This window comes from Pinus tabuliformis, chromosome 3_2 (assembly GCF_031772625.1).
Source record: "Pinus tabuliformis cultivar Carrire ecotype Pingquan chromosome 3_2, CPIR1, whole genome shotgun sequence".
NCBI lineage: Eukaryota > Viridiplantae > Streptophyta > Pinopsida > Pinales > Pinaceae > Pinus > Pinus tabuliformis.
The window spans coordinates 1,214,708,544-1,214,729,426 of NC_142302.1; positions in this window are offsets into that span (position 1 = coordinate 1,214,708,544).

A 20,883-nucleotide genomic window follows, 5' to 3' on the forward strand; every position below is an offset into this window, starting at 1 on the left:
ATGAGTCATGCTAGAGCTTTCAGGTTCCTTACTAGGTGTTTGCATTTTCTTTCCTCGGGGCATCAGTTACTGATAATAATGCTCTATTATGCCCTTTGAATTCCTTCAAAATAAATTTTTAAACCAAGCTTAAGAAAAAATTTAAGAAAATCTACACACCTTTTTTCACTTTGTAGGAGCTCGATATTGCCTCTGATGTATCTCTGTACTTTTCAATCATCTAGTTCTCAATTTGTGACCTGCAGTAGCCCTTTGTGTCCTCTTTCCAATGCCACAAGTCTGACCCAAATTGGATTCTCCAAGGAAGAGTTATACGAAATATCCCACAGTGACTTGATTATAGAATAGTTCAGTAGAGAGGACTTGTACGACGTGCCACGAGTCATTGTTTCGACCTTTGGATCTGAAAAATGCATAAAAGAAACTAAAGTCCATCCTCTTTCTGTACCTTCTTATGAAATTTCAATCTGATCCCCAGAGAGACAATTATGACGATTTTCCCCAGGTCACCTGTTTGGAATGTAATTCAGGAGTCTGCAAAAAGACCAACTTCCTCAGATCATATCTCCGCAAATATAGTGCAAAAAGCTCTAAAATTTAGACCCTAGGTTCAACGCAATTTCTTCTCAAATGGGTTTTTTTTGCAACTTCTGAAACATCGCAGAAAAAACGTTATAGCGAAAATTCCACGATGACCTGTTTGGAGCAGCGAAACCCTAGAATCCAAAGCTCTGATACCAAATGTTATGAAACCAGCTCAAGAAAAGATAGAAAAGATAGATCAACGCCTTAGAATTTAGCCTGTTCTAGGGGGCAACCTCCTTTACATTACATAAATGAAGCATTTTTTGATGATTCAAATGACAAAACCTCCTTTCTATATATAGGAGTCTAAGGAGTCACAATATAATCCAACCAACCTAACAATAATAATATAAAGCCACAAAAATAACAATAGAGGGATTCTATGGGGCACAGTAATAACAATATGGAGGCAATAGGGGCACAACAATATTAATAAGGGGTATAACTACAATAGTAATGGGGTAATCACTAGTGTTATAGGGACCCAACACACTGTGGAAGATGAAGAGAATGCAGAGGATGATGTTTTGTTGTCAACCTTTGTCAGCAAGTTAAGGAGCAGGAAGACAACACTGAATACTGGGGAAGTCAAAGCAAAGGGTCGTGAGGATGAAGAGGAACAAAATGTAGAGACCCTTGGTAATTTCAGTGAACCAGACATGGAGACCCTCAATTATTTCGACGAGTGGGGTATTGAAGCCCCTACTATTTTAGGAGGTCAAGGTATTGAAGACACTACGATTTTAGAAGGAAATGGTACTGAATCCCCTCCTGATTTGAAAAGACGGGATGTTGAATCCCCTGAGAAGCTGGAAGAACAGGGTGTTAAAATCCTCGAAGAATTGAGTGCACAAGGTACTAAAACCCTTCGCAGAAAGAATGTGGAGGGCATCAAAACCCTCGGTGACAATAAGACCTCAAGTGTAGAAACCCTTGGCAATGTCATAATTTAGACATTTGACAACCTTGACCTTGAAAACGATGGGACCTGTTTCAAGTGCATTGCAGAGAAGACATTCACACTTGAAAATCTTAACATGACACCCTCCACTCTGTTGGGTTGTGTTATATTATTTCCATGATTAGCCCAAGTAGTTAACCGATGGGTTAGAAGGGGGGTGGAGGCCCCCCTTTGTTGCGCCAATTGCGTAGTGGGGGGAGTCACAGGGGGTTTGAGGGGTGTAGGTAACCCCACTCTATGGGGTCCGGGGCAGCGCCATGGAAAATTTATGTTTTGGACCCTATGTTAGGTTGGGTGGACCTACCTATGGTTTTATGCATGATTTTCGCACATGGTTTTGGATGCAATGGTTTTCGGTCCATGGTATTGGATGCTTCGGCATGTATAAATATGTATTGTAACATTGAAAGGAATGTAATGAAAAATCAAGCTGGTAGTCCTGGTTTTGGGATCCAGTGGGAAAATCTATGTGTATATGTGTTTTATGTGTTATGCTCTCACATTGTTTATTTTCTATGTTTTAGAATTCATATGCAGGTAATTTTTGTATGGGGTTAAAACCTACATTTGGTATCCGAGTTGTTTTGGCTTCAAGGGGATGCCTTTGTTGCTGAGGGGTTTTGCTCGGACCTATGGTAGACCCTGCTCAGTGCGCGATCTGTGGGATCTATTCTGGTGGTGAAAGAAGATGGTGAGCAGTGGAAATATAGAGATTGAGAATTTTAATGGTGAGAGTTTTGAGATGTGGAAACTCAAGATGGAGGATCTGTTGGTGGATAAAGATCAGTGGATCATGGTAGAGTCTGGTACTAAACCAATAGGAGTGTCCGATGAAGAATGGAAGAAGTTGAATCAGAAGGCAAAGAGCACAATATGGTTGTGTGTCTCAGATTCAGTATTGCTGAATGTATCAAGGGAAGCTACGACGAAGGCTTCGTGGGACAAGTTAGGGACTTTGTACCAATCTAAGTCTCTGGTGAATAAACTATTCCTATGGAAAAAGATGTATAACCTGAGGATGAAAGATGGAGACTCGATGACAGAGCATCTGAATGCGTTTAATACTATGGTACGTTAGTTATCATCTGTTGATATCAAAATTTCAGATGAAGATAAGTGAATTAGTTTGTTGTGTTCTCTACCAGATTCGTGGGATAGTCTAGTTATTGCAATAGGTAGCAATGCAACTGCCTTGCAGTTTGATGAAATAGTCTCATCCTTGCTGACGGAGGAGATGAGACGGAAAAATATGGAGAGCCAGAATGGTGATTCCTTGTCTGTATGAGGATGGTCCCAGAACAAAAAAAAAATAAGTCATTGAGTGGGAGATCTAAATCTAGAGGGAGATCTAAATCTCTAGTAAAGCCTGTAAAGGTGGTGTGCTGGAAATGCAGAAAGGAAGGGCACTACAAAAGGGATTGTAAATCTAAAGCTCCTGAAAAAGGAAAGGGATTTGATGATGCTCCTTCTGCAGAGGCCAAAACCACCTTAGATGAAGGTGGGGATGTGTACTTGGCTTCTTTGAGTACACATGTAGATCATGAGGCATGGTTGATTGACTCAGGTGCATCCTTTCACTTCACTCCCCATAGAGACTGGTTCTGCGAGTATGAGAAATACAATGGTGGTGATGTCTTCTTAGGGGATGATAGGAAGTCTAGAATCATTAGTCGCGGAATAGTAAAGTTGAAGTTGCAAGGTGGAAGGGTTAGAACACTTCTGGGTGTTCTACATATTCCTGCGTTGGCCAGAAATCTGATTTCTATAACAAAGCTGGATGATTCAAGTGTAAAAATAGTGATTGAGAAGGATACCTGCAAGATGGTTCGAGGAGCACTAGTGTTGATGTGGGGAGTTCAGACTATAACTCTGTACAAGCTACAAGGTAGCACTATTGTTGAAGGGTGCAATAGTTCTATGGTTCCTGAAAGTGGAGCAGAAAATATACTAGTCTCTGAAGAGAAGACCATGTTGTGGCATCAAAGGCTTGGACATATTGGAGAGAAGGGCCTTTGAATACTTCATGGTAAAGGTATGGTAGAGGGTATGAGTAATAGCTCTCTGGATTTTGATTTCTGTGAAAATTGTGTATATGGGAAGCAAAATCAGGTGAGTTTGCCCTCTGGTGATAAGAGGTTGAAACATATATTAGAGCTTGTGCACAGTGATGTGTTTAGACCTCTAAAGGTTCCATCACTGGGTAAGTTTGTGTACTATGTATCATTTATAGATGAATTCTCAAGGAATACATGGATATATTTCCTTAAGAAGAAATTTGAAGTCTTTGACAAGTTTAAAGAATTTAAGGCTCTGGTGGAAAACTAGACAGAGAAGGAGATAAAGGTGTTGAGGACAAATAACAGTGGAGAGTTTTGCAGTAAGGAATTTGAAGAATTCTGTAAGATGTGTGGTATCGTACAATAGAAGACTACTCCATATACACCTCAACAAAATGGAGCTGCAGAAGGAATGAACAAGACATTGATGGAAAGGGCAAGAAGCATGCTCAGTGGTGCCAGGTTAGGACAGGAATTCTGGGCAGAGGCGGTGGAGACAACATGTTACCTAGTCAACAAATCACCTTCATCAGCGTTGGAGGATAAGAATCCACAAGAGGCATGGATTGGTAGGAAACCCACTCTTTCACATCTGAGGGTATTTGGATGTGATGCATATGTACATGTTCCAAAGGAGAAAAGAACTAAGTTGGATAGTAAATATGAAAAGTGCATCTTTATTGGGTATAACAATGGTTTAAAGGGTTATAAGCTTTGGAACCCAGCAACAAGTAAGGTTGTGTATAGCCAAGATGTGGTGTTCAGATTGGTGAAAGATGTTATTCAACATGAAGTCTAACCAAAGCAACCTGAGAAGATAGAGTTTGAGCTAAAGGAGGAAGAATCAGAATCTACAGTAGAAGAGGAATCAGAAGATGAAGAGCCACAAACTATGGGTGGAAGAAGATCAATTCGAGAAAGAAGGCAGCTAGAAAGGTATAGTCCATCTGCTTTCTATTCAACTTTTTCTTTATCTATTACCGAATATGATCCCATAACTGTGAAGGAAGCATTAGATTCAGAGGATGGAAAACTCTGGAAAGAGGCCATGGTTGATGAAATGGTATCTTTGCACAAAAATGAGGCTTGGGATCTAGTGGAGTTGCTGGCTGGAAGAAAACCCATTGGTAGCAGGTGGGTGTTCAAGAAGAAGATAGATGCAGAAGGAAAGGTGGAGAAATACAAAGCTCGATTGGTAGCAAAAGGTTATTCCTAGGTGCCAGGAATTGATTTTGGTGATATTTTTTCTCCTGTTGCCAAGGTAACTTCTATTAGATTACTTTTATCTATTTCTACTACTTTTTATTTTGAGGTAGAACAGATGGATGCGAAGACAACATTTCTTCATGGGGATCTGGAAGAGGATATCTACATGAAGCAACCTGAAGGCTTTGCGGTGAAGGGTAAGAAAGAACTGGCATGCAAGTTAAATAAGTCAAAGTATGGGTTAAAACAGTCACCAAGGATGTAGTATCAGAAATTTGATACATTTATACGGGGACTTGGCTTCACCAAAAGCAAAGTAGATCACTATGTGTATTTTAAATTAATTTGTGATCATGTTATTTATCTAGTCTTGTATGTGGATGATATGTTGCTAGTTGCAAATGACAAAGAGATTATCGAGGATTTGAAGACCCAATTGTCCTCCAAATTCAGCATGAAAGATATTGGTGCTGCAAACTATATTTTGGGCATGGAAATTAAAAGAGATTAGGAAAAGAGGAAGCTCTAGTTAAACCATAGGAAGTATGTCGAGACAATACTACAGAAGTTTAATATGCAGGATAGTAAACCGGTGAAGGTTCCTATTCCTGTAGGTATGAGGTTATCTGCTAAACAGTGTCCCAAGACAGAAGAAGAGGAAGAGGACATGTCCTATGTTCCATATGCAAGTGCAGTCGGTAGCCTAATGTATGCAATCGTCTGTACTAGACTAGACATCACACATGTAGTGGGAGTATTGAGCAAGTTTATTTCAAAACCAGGGAAGGAGCATTGGACAACAATGAAGCGGGTTTTCAGGTATTTGTGTGGCACTAGTGATTATGGCTTGTGCTACCAAGGAAGAATAGGATTGGATAGAGTCTTGGATATTCATTGCTTTGTTGATGCAGATTGGACTGGAGATCTGGATCATAGAAGATCTACAAGTGGGTATGTGTTTAACCTATTTGGAGGTGTAGTCAGTTGGATGTGTAAGAAACAATATGTAGTGGCACTATCAACTACAGAGGTAGAATACATGGTAGCCACTCATGCAAGCAAGGAAGCAATTTGGTTGTAGAGATTATGTTCAAGTATGCGGTTAGTACAGGGAGCTATAAGGATAGACTGTGACAGCCAAAGTGAAATTTCCTTGGCAAAGAACCTTGCATATCATTCAAAGACAAAGCACATTGATGTTTAGTATCACTTTGTGAGGGATATGATAGAAGACAAAAAGGTGTTGTTGGTAAAGGTAGACACTTTGAAGAATACTGCATATGCATTGAAAGAATATGTGAGCTCTGAGAAGTTATCTTGGTGTGGAGAAACAATGGGCATTGCAGGGCTAGATAAATGACTAAGCTCTCTTGTGGCCCCTTGTGGAAAGAAAACAACAAGTGGGAGAATGTTGGGTTGTGTTATATTCTTTCCATGACTAGCCCACATCGTTAACCGGAGGGTTAGAAGGGGGGCAGAGCCCCCCCTTTGTTGCAAAGATTTCATAGAGGGGGAGACACAGGGGGTTTGAGGGGTGCACTCTATGGGGTCTAGGGCAGCGCCCTAGAAAATTTTGGTTTTGGACCCTATGTTAGGTTAAGCAGACCTACCTATGGTTTTGTGCATGATTTTTGCACATGGTTTTGGATGCAATGGTTTTCAGTCCATGTTATTGGATGCTTCGACATGTATAAATATGTATTGTAACATTGAAAGGAATATAATGAAAAATAAAGCTGGTAGTCTCGGTTTTTGGATCCAGTGGGAAAATATCTATGTATATGTGTTTTATGTGTTATGCTCTTGCATTCTTTATTTTCTGTGTTTTAGAATTTGTATGTAGGTAATTTCTGTATAGGGTTAAAACCTACACATTCTCTACCTCAACATTCGAATAGTACATTTGGAGCAGCAAGTTCATTACCTGAGGCTTTGAACTAGGTCATGGAGCAAAGTTGGCAAAAGTAGAGTGAGGTGGAGCTACTTGCATAGGTAAAAAGGTAGAAGCAACAAGTAAAGGTATGGAAGTATCAGGCCTCCAAATGCTAAAAACGCCTTAAGAAGGTGACTAAGTAGCTGCAAAGAGCCCAAGCCAAGAAGCTGAAGATAGTGAAAGCAGGAATAAACATGGAAGTTCAAGATTAAGGAGCTAGCCATTCATCGTTGAGGATTTTTTGTAGAAGGTAAAATGTTGTGTGAGGACACACAACAACTTAGGGATGGGAGGATGTTGGTGTCCCAAATTGCCCTATTTCTACCCCATTTCCATAAATATTAGCCTCTGTTTTATCTCAATATAGACCCCTCTTTCCTGCACTAGTCCAAGATAGCTACCCATTCCTGCACATGCTCATATTTTATATTAAGATTTATTACAACACTTTATTAATCACTTTTATATGGATTTCATGCCTATTTACATACCTCTTGTAACTCATGTTAATTTTCTAGAGTAATTGTGGAACTTAGTATTAATTATGAGTGAGTATGACTAGTGCAAGTAGATTCTTGCACCACCATGAAGACTGTCTGCGATTTCGGCGAGCCAAATCTTCCACAAGGACGGGTCATGATCCTTGATTCCAGGTTTAGTTGTTGATGAACTGAAGAAGGATACCAGTGGTGCGTAATCATGGAATGTTTTCCAAATTTAGTCTACGGCCAAGTGAGATACATGTTGCATTATAACTGCTGGACGATTATGTAATTTTGGTTTCTAGTTTGTTCAGCTAAAAGGATTGAATAATAAAATGTCTCTAATTAGTAAAAACAACTAAGGCTGAAGGGATGTATAAGATATAGATCATAGGTAGGATTAGCTAGCGAACCATCAACTGTAATTTTATTTTCATGTAATCTAGGTGTTGCCTCAGCTCTGGACTTGCACTGTCTGATTCTGCAAGAATTTCCTTTGAGAAGTAGGATTAGGAATAGGAAAAGTTCATACCACTTCTGGAATTACCTGCACTTCATCTCTAAGTTTACAAAACCCTTGGGTTGACAATTAAGTGTTGGGGAGTTTTCTTAAGTGCAATTCCTTCACCCAACAATACCATGTTGTGGGAGTGTCCAAAGCATTCTTGACGTAGGCATGCGCATATCATGGGAGCGTCTGGGGATTAATTGGTGTAAAGAATCCATGGGACATAGGGGCTAGTTCCCTGAGAGGTTGGGATGGTTCCTGAGAGGTTTGCTTCTAATGTGGAAGGTCTGTATGGTGTGTTTCCATCAGTTCCACTTCCTTAAGTTGACTTATGAGGTTGAATCATATCATAGTAACCACATGTCGCATGTTTACCCCAATTTGGCTGGTTACTTGAGTAGATGTTGGAGGAAGCTGTTACATTTAACATGGAAATCCTTCTAGGAGACAAACCACCAAAGCTTGTTTTTGTTATTGATGTAAAACTAAGAGAATGTACTTTATTACATCATTATGTTTATGAGCCACCACTCATAAGAAGGGAAAACTCCCTTTGATTTTTTGTTAGCATCCACTAGCTGGAAGCACCAACTCCCTCCTTTTGTAGACACCTGGTCAACCAACCAGAAGCATCATGTGAAGCACCAACTTCCAGTTCCTTGGATACATGCAAGCACTAACTTGCAGGAGGCACCAAACCCCAATATTTCTTCAGACCGCTACTAGAGATGGAAGTATCAACTTCCTGTATGCAGGCTCCAACCCACACTCAATAAGGAAGTAATGTTCTCTATAGATGGCCACTACTCTACTTGATATCATCTATGTTCTCATCAACATCCTTTCCTCTACTCATCCCACACTCCACTATGTCCTCTTCTCACTTTGTAGCAACACACTCTACTCATTCCTCTACTCTCAACAACATACACTCAGATCTTGGCCTTCTTCTTATGTGCTCCCACTTTCGACCTCTTTCCTCTACATATGCACTGTCAATATTTTCTTTGTAGTATATGCTCACTCAGCTTCATATAGCAGTACCGACCAACTCAACCTATTTTCTTTGCAACATAGGAACACACTGGCTCTTTCTGCATCACAAGCACACTTGGCCTCTCCTCAGAAACACACTCATGCATAGATATCTCCACACAACTCACTAGAAAAAATGTTTCTTCCCCCACATTGCTCAACCACAATCATGGGTTTTGTTTTACTGTCACACAACGAACAATGTAGTCTATGTTACCCATCACTCTGCCATTCACTATCAGAGTGTAACTATGCATGGCTTCTACATCATGTTGTTGTGTCTCATTGTTTGAGTTCTACCAGTCTAGCATTAAATCAAAGAATGGGCTTCGTTCACTCACTAACCGTAGCTTCAGTACAATTCATTCGAAGAATGGGTCACTATGTGATTCTCCATGCTGAGACATAATCTCAATGTGCTTGTACTCCCAGTAGATTCTTCCATGCCTATTACTTGCTCACAGAACTTGAAATGTATTTCATCATGGCTTCCTTGAACTGTGATCAGACCTTTAGTCCCCGAGGCTTTATTCTTCATTTAATTCCTTGTAGCATGCAAATAAGATTAAGGATGACTTGTCTCAGCTCATGAAGGACTCCATTATTTCATCCTATACAACCATGGTCCTATTTGTTCTTTGAGCCACGAGTTTCTGAAGTTTCCATTATTCTAGCGACCAGTTATTCTATGCATGTTAGGGTCCTATAATTCATAATATCAAATGATGATTGGCTATTATCTTTCAGTTGATAGAAATTGTAAATAATATTGTATTTTGCAAATGATTTATAAAATATGTATATAAAAAAATTATGATGATAAAGGGCATAAAAAAAAATGTATGTGAGGAGAGAAAAATAGGATAAAAAGGAAAAATAAAACAATAAATCCCCCCCCCCCCCCCAAAAAAAAAAAAATGTGTGCAAGTGAGAAAGCCTAAATTCCGCTGAAAAACAAAAAATACATCAGAGTTACTTTAGAAAATTTTCAAGCATAATGTACAACTTCTTTAAATGACACATAGAAATAGACTCCCTAAGTTTGATCATGTTGTTTAATCATGTTTAAATTGAGTTAAATAAGATTGTTTAGGTTAGTGAATAAATCAACCATCCAGTTTAATCTTGGTTAACATTAATTAGGCAGATTAGAGAAAGATTAACCAAAGTGTTTAATCTTGGTTAAATTTGATAAATAAGTATCAGAGTAGAAGTTGCACAACCTTAGAAAAATAAAAAGCTTGAAAATCAAAATGTGCCTTTAGAATATATTAATCATGTTTAGGGTAAATTAATTAGTTTTTTAATAATTAATCATGTTATTTAATCACGATTAACAATTTGTAATAAGGTGTCTAGTGCTAAAGTTTTGGTTTTATGATAAAGTCAAAAATGACAAAATAGTTTGTCGGCTTATGACATGGTGAGTGCATATTTCAACAGTCGTGATCTACCCCACCTGGATCAATGACGCGGGATCAATTTCAGACCCCCCAGCCCATTCTATCATTCTCACCAGTGGGGGGCTCCAAAAATCAGTTTTCATTTTCATGGGCCCCACGCTCCATAGTGGGTGCTCAGGATTTCACACACCCCCACTCAATACCTCTTACCACCTACCACATGCCCTGAAGACCACTCCATCTCCCATCAACATCATGAATGCCCATCACCTCACTGTTTCTCACAACGAATTTGATCCCCCTCCACTCCTATCATGTCGCACATCCTCCCCTCTCCAACATACCATTTCCCTTCCCTTCTACCACATGTCCTTTACCTATCCATTACACCCTATCCATTAAGACATGACTATTTTCTCTGCAACGAGAAACAGATCACAACGAACTCACTCCATAACGGTCAGACACAACAGGAATTTCCTAATTTGTTATAAAAACCTCCCAGTTGTCCAGTGTGGCTCCCTTTTTGCTTCTCGTTTACTTCAAAGAATAGGTACAAAACTCCCATCTCCCCTACTAGATTGCTCTGTAATCCATTGTAGATTCCAGATCACATTTTCCCTACAAGGTACCAATTACTGAAAGCAAATTTTTTCAATAAAGTAATCAAAATTTCCTAGGTAAAAACCATTGGCTATTCACCTCTCGTTCTGATAATTTTTAAAAAAGATGGCGCTTAAAGGAAAGTCGAAACAACCCAGTGAAAACCTAATGACCCCTCTTGCTATTGATCTAGACCATTTACCCCTGGTTGACCAGCAATATAAAATCACAGAGACTAATTGTGAGCTCGACTTGTTTCAACTATACAATTGGTTTAAACAAAACTTTTTGGACTAGAGTGATGAAATCAAACTATGGGAATACCTCTTGGCACTATTCATGTTTCTCTAGACCCATCCTTTCCCACATTTTTTTCTATGGTGTCAAGTCAGGTCTATCCCCAGTCAAAGAGCCATTGTGGCCCAGAAGGGAGACATTCTGTTTACTATAACCCTAGAGTCACTTAACCATATGCTTCAAGTCCCCCACAACGATTCTTTTGGGCCCTTTATCTGTAGATTCCCTCACGGAACTCTACCAAAAGCTAACATTCCTTGGAAGATCTAGAATATTTGAAATTTTCTTGCTAGAGGATGTTCGGCTTCCAAAGAAGAATCCACCATATCTAGCCTCCATGTTTCCAGAAAAGACCAAGAGAATTATCTCTTTAGTATCTTGTCTACTAGGTGTTAATCAGATCAATGGGTGGATGAACCTATCTTAGGTTTTCTGTCCAATTTTTCAATAGAATAAAAACCTTTTGTAATGTTTAGTTTCACTCAATCCCTTGCAGACAACATTCATGGGCAGTTTCTCAAGATTATGATAGAAGGAATGTTTAAACATGCATCAATGCTAGTTTATATGTTTCTATTTTTGTAGGCAGAAATATTCCCAATGGATTTTCAGAAACTAGATGAACAAGGAAACCCACAATCATTCATCCAATGGACCTCTTTGGTGTGAAATATTTCCAATAATTTCAGTTTCATTGACTTCATATACCAGTTTATTTATACAGCTTCATGCCTTCTTAACAACAATGGGGAACCTAGAATAGGTTTTGAGATACAAACAAATTTACAGCGCAATGAAAAAGTTAAAACAACTGACTGGTACTTGTACCAGAACTACAAAGAAATTACGGTGTATAGATGTGAGCTGCCACCATACAGATTGCCAAAATATGTTCCTATGAGAATTTTCTCATTGGAATATATAAGGAAAATTATCAACATGGGTGACTTACACTTTGTTTAAACTAAAAATAAGGCACAATTCAAGATCAAGACATGGGTGCTGCCATTCATACGCAAAAACAGAGAAGCAGGTAAAGACGCAAATGCACTTATCATAAAAATGAATTTCCAATTAAGTTTTACTTGGTCATATGACCCCTTCAATTTCATTTCTAGTTTAAAAGTGGAACATAAGACCACTCCTTACACTCACACTCCTAGGTGAGAGATTGAAAAATTCATGAACCAAGATCAGTGGGAGGAGAACACTTTACAAGAAGCTGAAGAACAGGTTTTGTATACAACCATTTCACAAACTCCATTACCTCAGGATAAGCATGACAAACAGCCAAGGGAAGAAAAGTTTCTTGCCGTAACAGAAATTGGAGCCAAGGAATTTCTAATACATACAAAAAAGAAGAAAACTAATCGAAAACCATTTTTCATGCAAGATGATGAAGGACATGCTACTATACTTTCCATAGGTCCACATGTTTCTACAAGATCATAAAACATTTTTGTAGGTAGAAGACAAGAATACATTTTTGTAGGCTCTCCATCATTCTCAACCTCACAAGATCTGCCAAATTCAACACAGACAACAGACATGGCTCAAGGCCAAACAGAGCCAAATATTTTGGCTAAGTAAAAAGAAATAAAGTAGAATAATGAGATGCTAAAGGCTAGCACGTATATTCAGTTCTGGAATAAAATTGCTTCTTCCCAACACATACTTTTCTCAGCCTTTGATACTGAACAAGGAAGAATGAAAATGGCTTTTCTACAGGCACATGTTCCATTTCCAAAATCACGAGTAGAGTACAATAAGAAAATCTTCTCCATTGACACCAATCAAGTCCATCTAACTGATCAGATGGACTTACACAAACAGATTGGGGATATGTTATACTCCACTCTGACTAATACTGTCATGACAACTTCAAAACTCTAGGTCTCCATCCACAACATACAGTCATAGTTAAACATGGAGAATATCTCATCTTTGGAAAATGATACTAGAATTAAGTCATTATAGGACTTAGTCATTAATCTAGGTTATGACCCCAGTGGACTTAGTCATTAAGCTAGGTTATGACCCCAGTGATGTAAAGGGATTAGAGGATACTGTAAGGAAAAAAAATGTAGATATAGCGGCTCTGAGGAAGTAACTAAAGCTTCCATCTACAAAGGATCCACTCACTAATGAAATGGGAGAAATAGAAAGGAAAATGGAAGACATGTTCAAGATAATAATTGAACAAAATGTCAAGATCAGAGAAATGGAGGTGGAACTAGAAAAATTTCTCAGGGAGAAGGAGCAGTCCTCACAGTTCGATATCGTTCCACTAATGAGTAACTATTTCGGTCGTAGGGAAAAAAAAGGATTCTACATCAACAATAGCACCAACACCAACCACAGATTCTGCCACTGAATTGGTTAAAGCCATCCAGAAGATGTCCATTCAAGAAAACAAAATTGCGAAATTAAAAGATCATCTAAAGAATTTACAGGATCATAAATTGAAGATACACAACTCCTATGTAGCAGAATTATAGAAATCTCACATGCTTGCTCAAAGAATAGAGTTTTAAGAGAGTGAGTCAGTAATGGTTCAAACTTTAGCATAGGCCAAAGAGAACATATGGGTATATATTAATCAGGTCATAACATAAACTTGGCCATCAATTCACATCATATTTGAGTAGGAAGATTTGATCTAGAGATAAAAAATAGTGATAGAAGAGGTAAGAGAAACATTAGGAGACAAGCAAATTGAGGCAACAACCTTTATCAACATTTTGAATTCTAAAACCAAAGAAGAACTAGAGGAGCTTCATATTGCAGACAAAATAGAAACCATTATGGAGATAAAGAAAGTTTTACAAAAGAGGAACCTCATGATACAACTAGAAAATAATTTTCAGTCTCTAGAAACTATTGTTCAAAGGTTTCATACCAAGTTCAATTTTTCAAATCAGAGAGGGCTACTAGGGCTGGTAGAAATGAATGAGAGATTGATTAGTTTGAGTGACTACAACCACAAATTGTTCACTATTTCCCAAGGTAATTCTAAGACTGCAGGGGTAAAAGGAAGTATTACATGAAAGGCTTTCCTATAGGCTTTAGAGTTTGATTTTATCATTAAACATGATATAAAACACATTTTCATCAACAAGCCTACATTTGAGAAATGTACCAAAGCTTATGAAACATATAGAAAGATAATAAAACTTTCTATCCCTAGTAAAGATCGATGGGATCACTTGTGTGAATTACTTGAGTGAAACATCTTTCTTCTGAGATAATGGGACAACACCTTTTTGGGACAAGTCATCAAAAACCATCCTCAAGAATAGTGCTAGCAGCTCCAATAGTTCTAAATTCTTAAATTTGTATACTATTTATGTAATCAATTTTAGATATTTTTGGATTCTGTCTTGATCTTTGACATCAATATATTTTGTAATTACTTTTCTATAAGTAATTCATAATTCGAAGTAGTAGAGGTCAATGTTTATGTAAGGAAAGGAGCATTGATGTAAATTTATTCCACAGAGTTCGAGTGGACACATTTCAGTAATACAAAAGCTTTTTGAGGATTCCCATGTCAGATTTTTAGTGAAGAAATATTCTCTTTTGTTATAGTGTTTTCCTCTCTTTGTAATTTCACATATGTTTCCTAACCTATTTATTCAAAGAAAATTATCAACTTGAATTTGTTTAAGTACACTTAGTTCTATCTTTTGAACAATTTCAATGTTTTCAACTGAAGTTAAGCAATAGAATTATTAATTTCTCTTTGCTTAAAGGACACTTAATCATTTCTTATTTTATCCATTCAAATTATATTTACTCCATTGCCAATGGTGTACTGTTACATTATCAACCAAGTAACCAAACCAAATCTAATTCTGAAAGAGAGATCCTTCTCTGAAGCTGGTAGGGCTAGATCCCAACCTCCAAAGTGGTTCTTTTTGTTACCTTTGCATTTATTTCATAGTCTTAGGAAATAGAGAGAGCTAAAATTTTGGTGACCATACTAGGGAGGAACAAACTTGATTCATATTTAAGTTTCCCAAAAAATTAAAATTCATCTCATTGTTTAAAATTTCCATTTCTCAAATTTGAGCTAAAACTGTCTATTATTCATAAGGGTGTATAAATTTTGGGTTTTGTACATATTTTGTAATAGATTTGGCTTCCAAAAGCATACATACTAGAGCCAACCAAGATCCCAATCCTGCACAAATTGTTGAAAACCATGGACTAATCCTTAAAAGGAAAAGTCCAACTGAAAGCTAGGGGAGTAACAACCCTCCATCTAAAGCTCAATCTCTCCCTGTAGGTTTTGAGAATCTAGATGAAGTTGATACTGTGCTGGATCTATATTTTGAGGATAGTTTATTAGAACCAAGTCAGATACTTGGATACCTCAAACATTCATTGATGAGAATATATTCAAACCTCATATTTTAAAACCTCAAGATGATAAATCAGATCTTGATGATGATGCAATTAAACAATTTGAAAAACTTGAGAAATTGGTATTTGAACTAGATCAAGCCATATAGACATCTTGTGAGTCACCTAAAATTGCATCATCTTCCTCCACTGCTTCATCCCCAAAACCACTTAAGAATTCTCCTAAAACTTTCAACCCACCCAAAAATTCCCTTGTTCATACCACTCTTTTTGAAAATCCTTCTATTTCTATTCCCCTAGGATTTTCTTTCACTTCCACTACTTCTCCAGTAATTACTCCCATTACGATCCCACATGTTTCATACTCAATCCCTACCAATACACTTGTTTCATCTCCAATCTCTAGCACTACACCTATTTCATCTTTAGTCCCTACCATCCTTACATCTACACAACAAATTGTTATTACTCCTCCTTTCATACCTTCCATAACCACACCTGTTGTAGTTCCATTTGTGCCTCACATACTAGCCATGGAAGGTAGATATGCTCCTTTGGCATTGAAAGCACCTTTAAATGCTATGCCACACAACTATGCTCAGAGGTTGCCACAATTTGATGGTATAGGTTCTATGATAGCACAACAACATATTGATATTATGAATGACTTCTATTACCTAGAAGAAGTTGATGATGATGATGTTAAAATTAGTTTGTTTTCTTAGAGTTTAACAAGATAAGTTAAGAAGTGGTATAGGGCATTACCAGCTAGGAGAATAGTTGATTTACCTCAGTTTCACCAAATTTATCTTACTAGATGGGAAACTAAAAAGAACCCCCTCCAAATTCTAAATGAATACAAAAACTTAAAAAGGGCTCCAAATGAGACTATTTAATATTACTGTGCTAGGTTTAACCATGTCTAGAATGCCATTTTAGCTGCTATAAAACCCCCACCAAGATTATTCCTTATTCATTCTCTAGAAGGATTTGATGTAGATATGTCCTGTCAGTTAAGAGAAAGAGACCCAACCACCCTTGAAGAGATGAAAAGAAATGTTGTTAAGGTAGATGCTAATTTATTAGACAAAAGAGCTAAACTAAAAACAGAAAGAAGGGTCACTATCAAGGAGGAACCTTCCTCCTCTTCATCAAATTTGAAACTAGATAATCTAGTTAAAAATATGGAAATAATTATGGACAGGATGGAAGTGGTAGATAGAACACCTCCTAGAGAAGCCCTAGGAGGACCTCAAATTCGAAACCCCAACTTTAGGAGAAACCCACCACAGATTAAACAAAGGGAATAAAGAGGCCATGGTGATCAACAACCAGTGAGACCTCCATTTCAGGAAAATTATACTGATGAAGAACTTGAATTATTTGAAGAAGTAGAAGAAAATCAAATAATTCTATTTGAAGAAAGCAAGATAAGTCACATATTCTTGACCAAAGAAGAACAAGACAAGTTTTTTCTCTCACAACCAGAAGAGATCCCATTAGAATCAGAAGATTATAAACAAGGATATCAAAATACCATGATGGAGGTGCATAAACAATACAACTTAAGAAGAAAAAAAGAAATTGGAACTACTTCCAGTAAAACTTAAAACGATGACCCTTCCTCTAGTCAACCAAAACTTGATTCTCAAAAAGAAATTTCTATAAAACTTAATGTAAATGTCAAGAAAGGTGATAGATCTTAGACATATTTTACTATGAAAAATGAACTGGCTAACGTAAAGATCCCTATTCCTTTAACAAATTGATGACCAAAAGTGTATACAACATTCAAGTCATGAAAGCATTAAAAATAGGAGAGGGGTGAGACACAATCAATTTGACTAATGGCTATCTTGAAATATTGTTTGGACCCGAAGTAGAGGGTAAGCCTCCAGATGGGACTATTCCACCTTTCCACATAACTCTAAACATCCATGATAAAGACCTACACAATGCAATGCTTGACTCTAGAGCCTCTCACAATTTGATGCCCATAATTATCATGGGAAAATTAGGGTTAGACATCACCAGACCTTACACAGACTTGTACTATTTTGATTCAAATAAATTTAGATGTCTTGGTTTGATAAAAGATTTATGTGTCACTCTAGTTTAGGTACCTACTAAGAGTCTATTCATAGACATCGTAGTAGCAGACATACCTCCAAAGTATGGGATGATAATGTCTAGATCATGGGGGGCAAAGATGCAAGGCACTTTGGAAATGGATATGACTTATGCCACCATTCTTGTCTTTGGCCAACCTAGAAGACTTTATAGGGAAAAACTCAGGAAGTATATGGTTAGTAGTCAAGATAAGCCTAACAATTATCTCATTTATTCAGTACATTCAACCATGGACACTTTTGTCTTATACAATGATGATTGTGTAGAAAATGAACTTTCACCCTTAGAGGCTGAAGTGAGTAATACAAAAATAATAAAATTTAATATTGAAGAAGAAAATATAGAGGGAGAATCTTTGTGGAATATGAATTTCCAATGAGTTGTGTGTATATATAGAGAAGGGGAAGGTGTAATTGTTGTAAACATAGCAACAAACTGAGAAGAAGGACATGGTCACAAACTTCATTTTTAGTGCACAAATAACATTGCAGAATATGAGGCATTGATTTTAGGGCTACAGATTCTAAAGAAACTAGGAGCAACATGGATTTCTGTGCATGGATATTTTGAGCTAATTATAAAACAAATTAAGGGTGAATATTCTACAAAACACACTAGATTAAGGGCTTATAGAAATGTTGTTTTGGATTTTTTACAATGTTTTCCCGAATATGGTTTGTTTGTGATACCTTGAAACCAGAACATTTACCAATTTACCCAAACAGGGCCCACAGTTTGGCGTTTCATCTTCTAGGGTTAGGTTTTTGGATGTTTAGTGTTTTCCATTGTTTCTCAACAATATATAGGCCTTCGAGCCTCATTGTAACATAGTTGAGAGGCATGTAGTCACCACATCTCTTCTTAGAGATAAGCTACCATCGCCCTAGTTGGTTTATTTCCATTTCTGTTTGCAAGCATATTTCAGTATTTTACATTAACGAAATGAAGTATTATTTCCACTGCATCTTTGTGTATATGGTTATCTCTGTATTTTGTTGCATTCCTGTTTAAATCTGGATCAGTGGTATTAGAGTAGTCTACTTTTTTTTCTCTGTTTTTCTTTGCATGTCCCTAATGAGCTCGGGATATAAGGAGTTAGGGCTTGAATTGGTCGAACCTTTACAAGACCAGCCTCACAAATCTCGATGGCCTCCCATGGCGAATGAAAAGAAAGACGAGGGGCAAGAGATCCTATCTAAATCTTGCTTGAAGAAGCCCTCGAGCAACAAAGGAATGTGATGATGGACAACTTTGCCTAGATCCTTCAGCGGCTACCTAGGGGCAATGCATCGGCTTCCAAAAGCTACTCGAGAAATGCAACATCGTTTAAGGTAAAATTTAATTTTGAAATCCCCATATTCGAGGGTAAAATAGACGCAGATGTTCTCGATAAATGGTTAAATCTACTAGAGGGTTATTTTTCTGTTCATTGTTTTTCCAGTTGAGAAAAAATTATTTTCGCTCTTCTCAAAGTAGCCCCCCACGTCAAGGTCTAGTGGGAAACCTACTACGAGCATAAGGATGAAAGTACAGGCTCACTATTTTCAATCGCACCCACTTGGAATTCATTTCGAGATGCCATCAAGGAGCAGTACTACCCTGTTGGAAGCTATGAGGATCAATACATAAAGTGGACCACGCTGCAGCAGGGAAGGGACCAAGATGTGCTGGAGTTCACCAATATTTTCCATACCCTTCGCACAAAGTCGGGTATCAAGGATTAGGAGCAGCATTTGGTACTCAAATACCGTGGCTACCTATACAAGTAAATCTAGGAAGAAATAGAATTCCTGAACATCTCCTCACTCGGCACTGCGTACTGATATGCCGTCAGGTTCGTGCAAAAGTTTAAATAGAAGAAGCGAGACTTTGGATCTGTGAATCCGAAGCAAGGGAAAGTGCCCCCAAACCACAGAACAAAGGACAAAGCCAAGGAAGGGCAGCCCAAGACAACCCGCCAAAGTTGTAAGCAAAGAACAACACCACAAAGCTGAAAAAGGACACGGGAAAGTGGTGTGAGTTCCATAAGAGCTCGACCCACAACACAGGTGAGTGTCGAGTCAAGCAGTCACTGGTGGCTAAGCTAAAGGTTTCAAAATTGGATGCAAGTTCTGACTCTGATTTATAACGTGACAAGGGGAATTACAAAGGGAAGAAGATTATCAATGCGGAGCCCAACACCACTATTCCCACCATGAAGATCCGGAAGGAGGAACCCAAAGATCCATAGGAGGAGGAGCATCTCTTCCACTCCCATATGTGGGTAAAGGCCTCCCCGCTATAGTTCATTGTCGACAACAGGATCTAAAAGAACCTCATTTCGGCAGAGGTCATGAAGTGGCTGGCTTTACTGACCACATCACATCCACAACCGTACACCATCAGTTAGCTTCACCAAGGACGGGATCTTCACATGAGCTAGCAGTGTCGCCTTCCATACAACATCAAGCCCTTCACAGATGAGGTATTGTGTGACATTGCTCCCCTTGAAGTTTGTGATGTATTACTAGGACAACCATACTTGTGGAAGTGACATGTTGTGTATGAATCAAGGCCCCGTGCTATTATTGTCACTTTGGGAACTAAGTTGTACAAGATACCAGAGGTAGCACCACCTAACACCATCTCTTTGATTACTACAAAACAATGCAGTAAGCTCATTTCCAGCACTGGAAAATCTGTTTTATTGATGATATGCCCTCAAGGAAAGAAGAAGATAGTGGCCATGACCTCTAGATAGGGCCCATCCGCACGACAACTACATATGGACAAGGTCGTGGAGGAGTACGAGGACATCTTGACCTCCCTCGCAGGGGTTCCTCTGCACTATCAGGTCAAGAACTCCGTCAATCTAACCCTACGTGCATCACTGCCCAATGGACCATTCTATCGACACTCCATTATGGATAATGATGAAATCAAGAGGCAGATTCAGGAGCTGCTGCAGAAAGGTCACATCTGTCCAAGTTCATCGCCCTGTGGGAGCCCGATCGTGTTGGTACAGAAGAAGGAGGGGACTTGGAGACTCTCTATTAACTATCAGGTGCTGAAAAAGATCACTTTCCATAATAGGTACTTGATCCCATGGATTGATGACCTCTTGAACCAACTAAAGGGGGGAAATAATTTAGCAAGATCAATTTGAAGTCGGGATATAACCAGGTACCAATCGAACCCTCCGATGTGTGGAAGACTGCCTTCAAAGCCAAGGAGGGCTTGTTCGAATGGTTGGTGATGCCTTTCGGATTGACGAATGCTCCTGCAACCTTCATGAGGCTAATGGATGACATCTTGCAACCATTCACCAACTCATTTGTA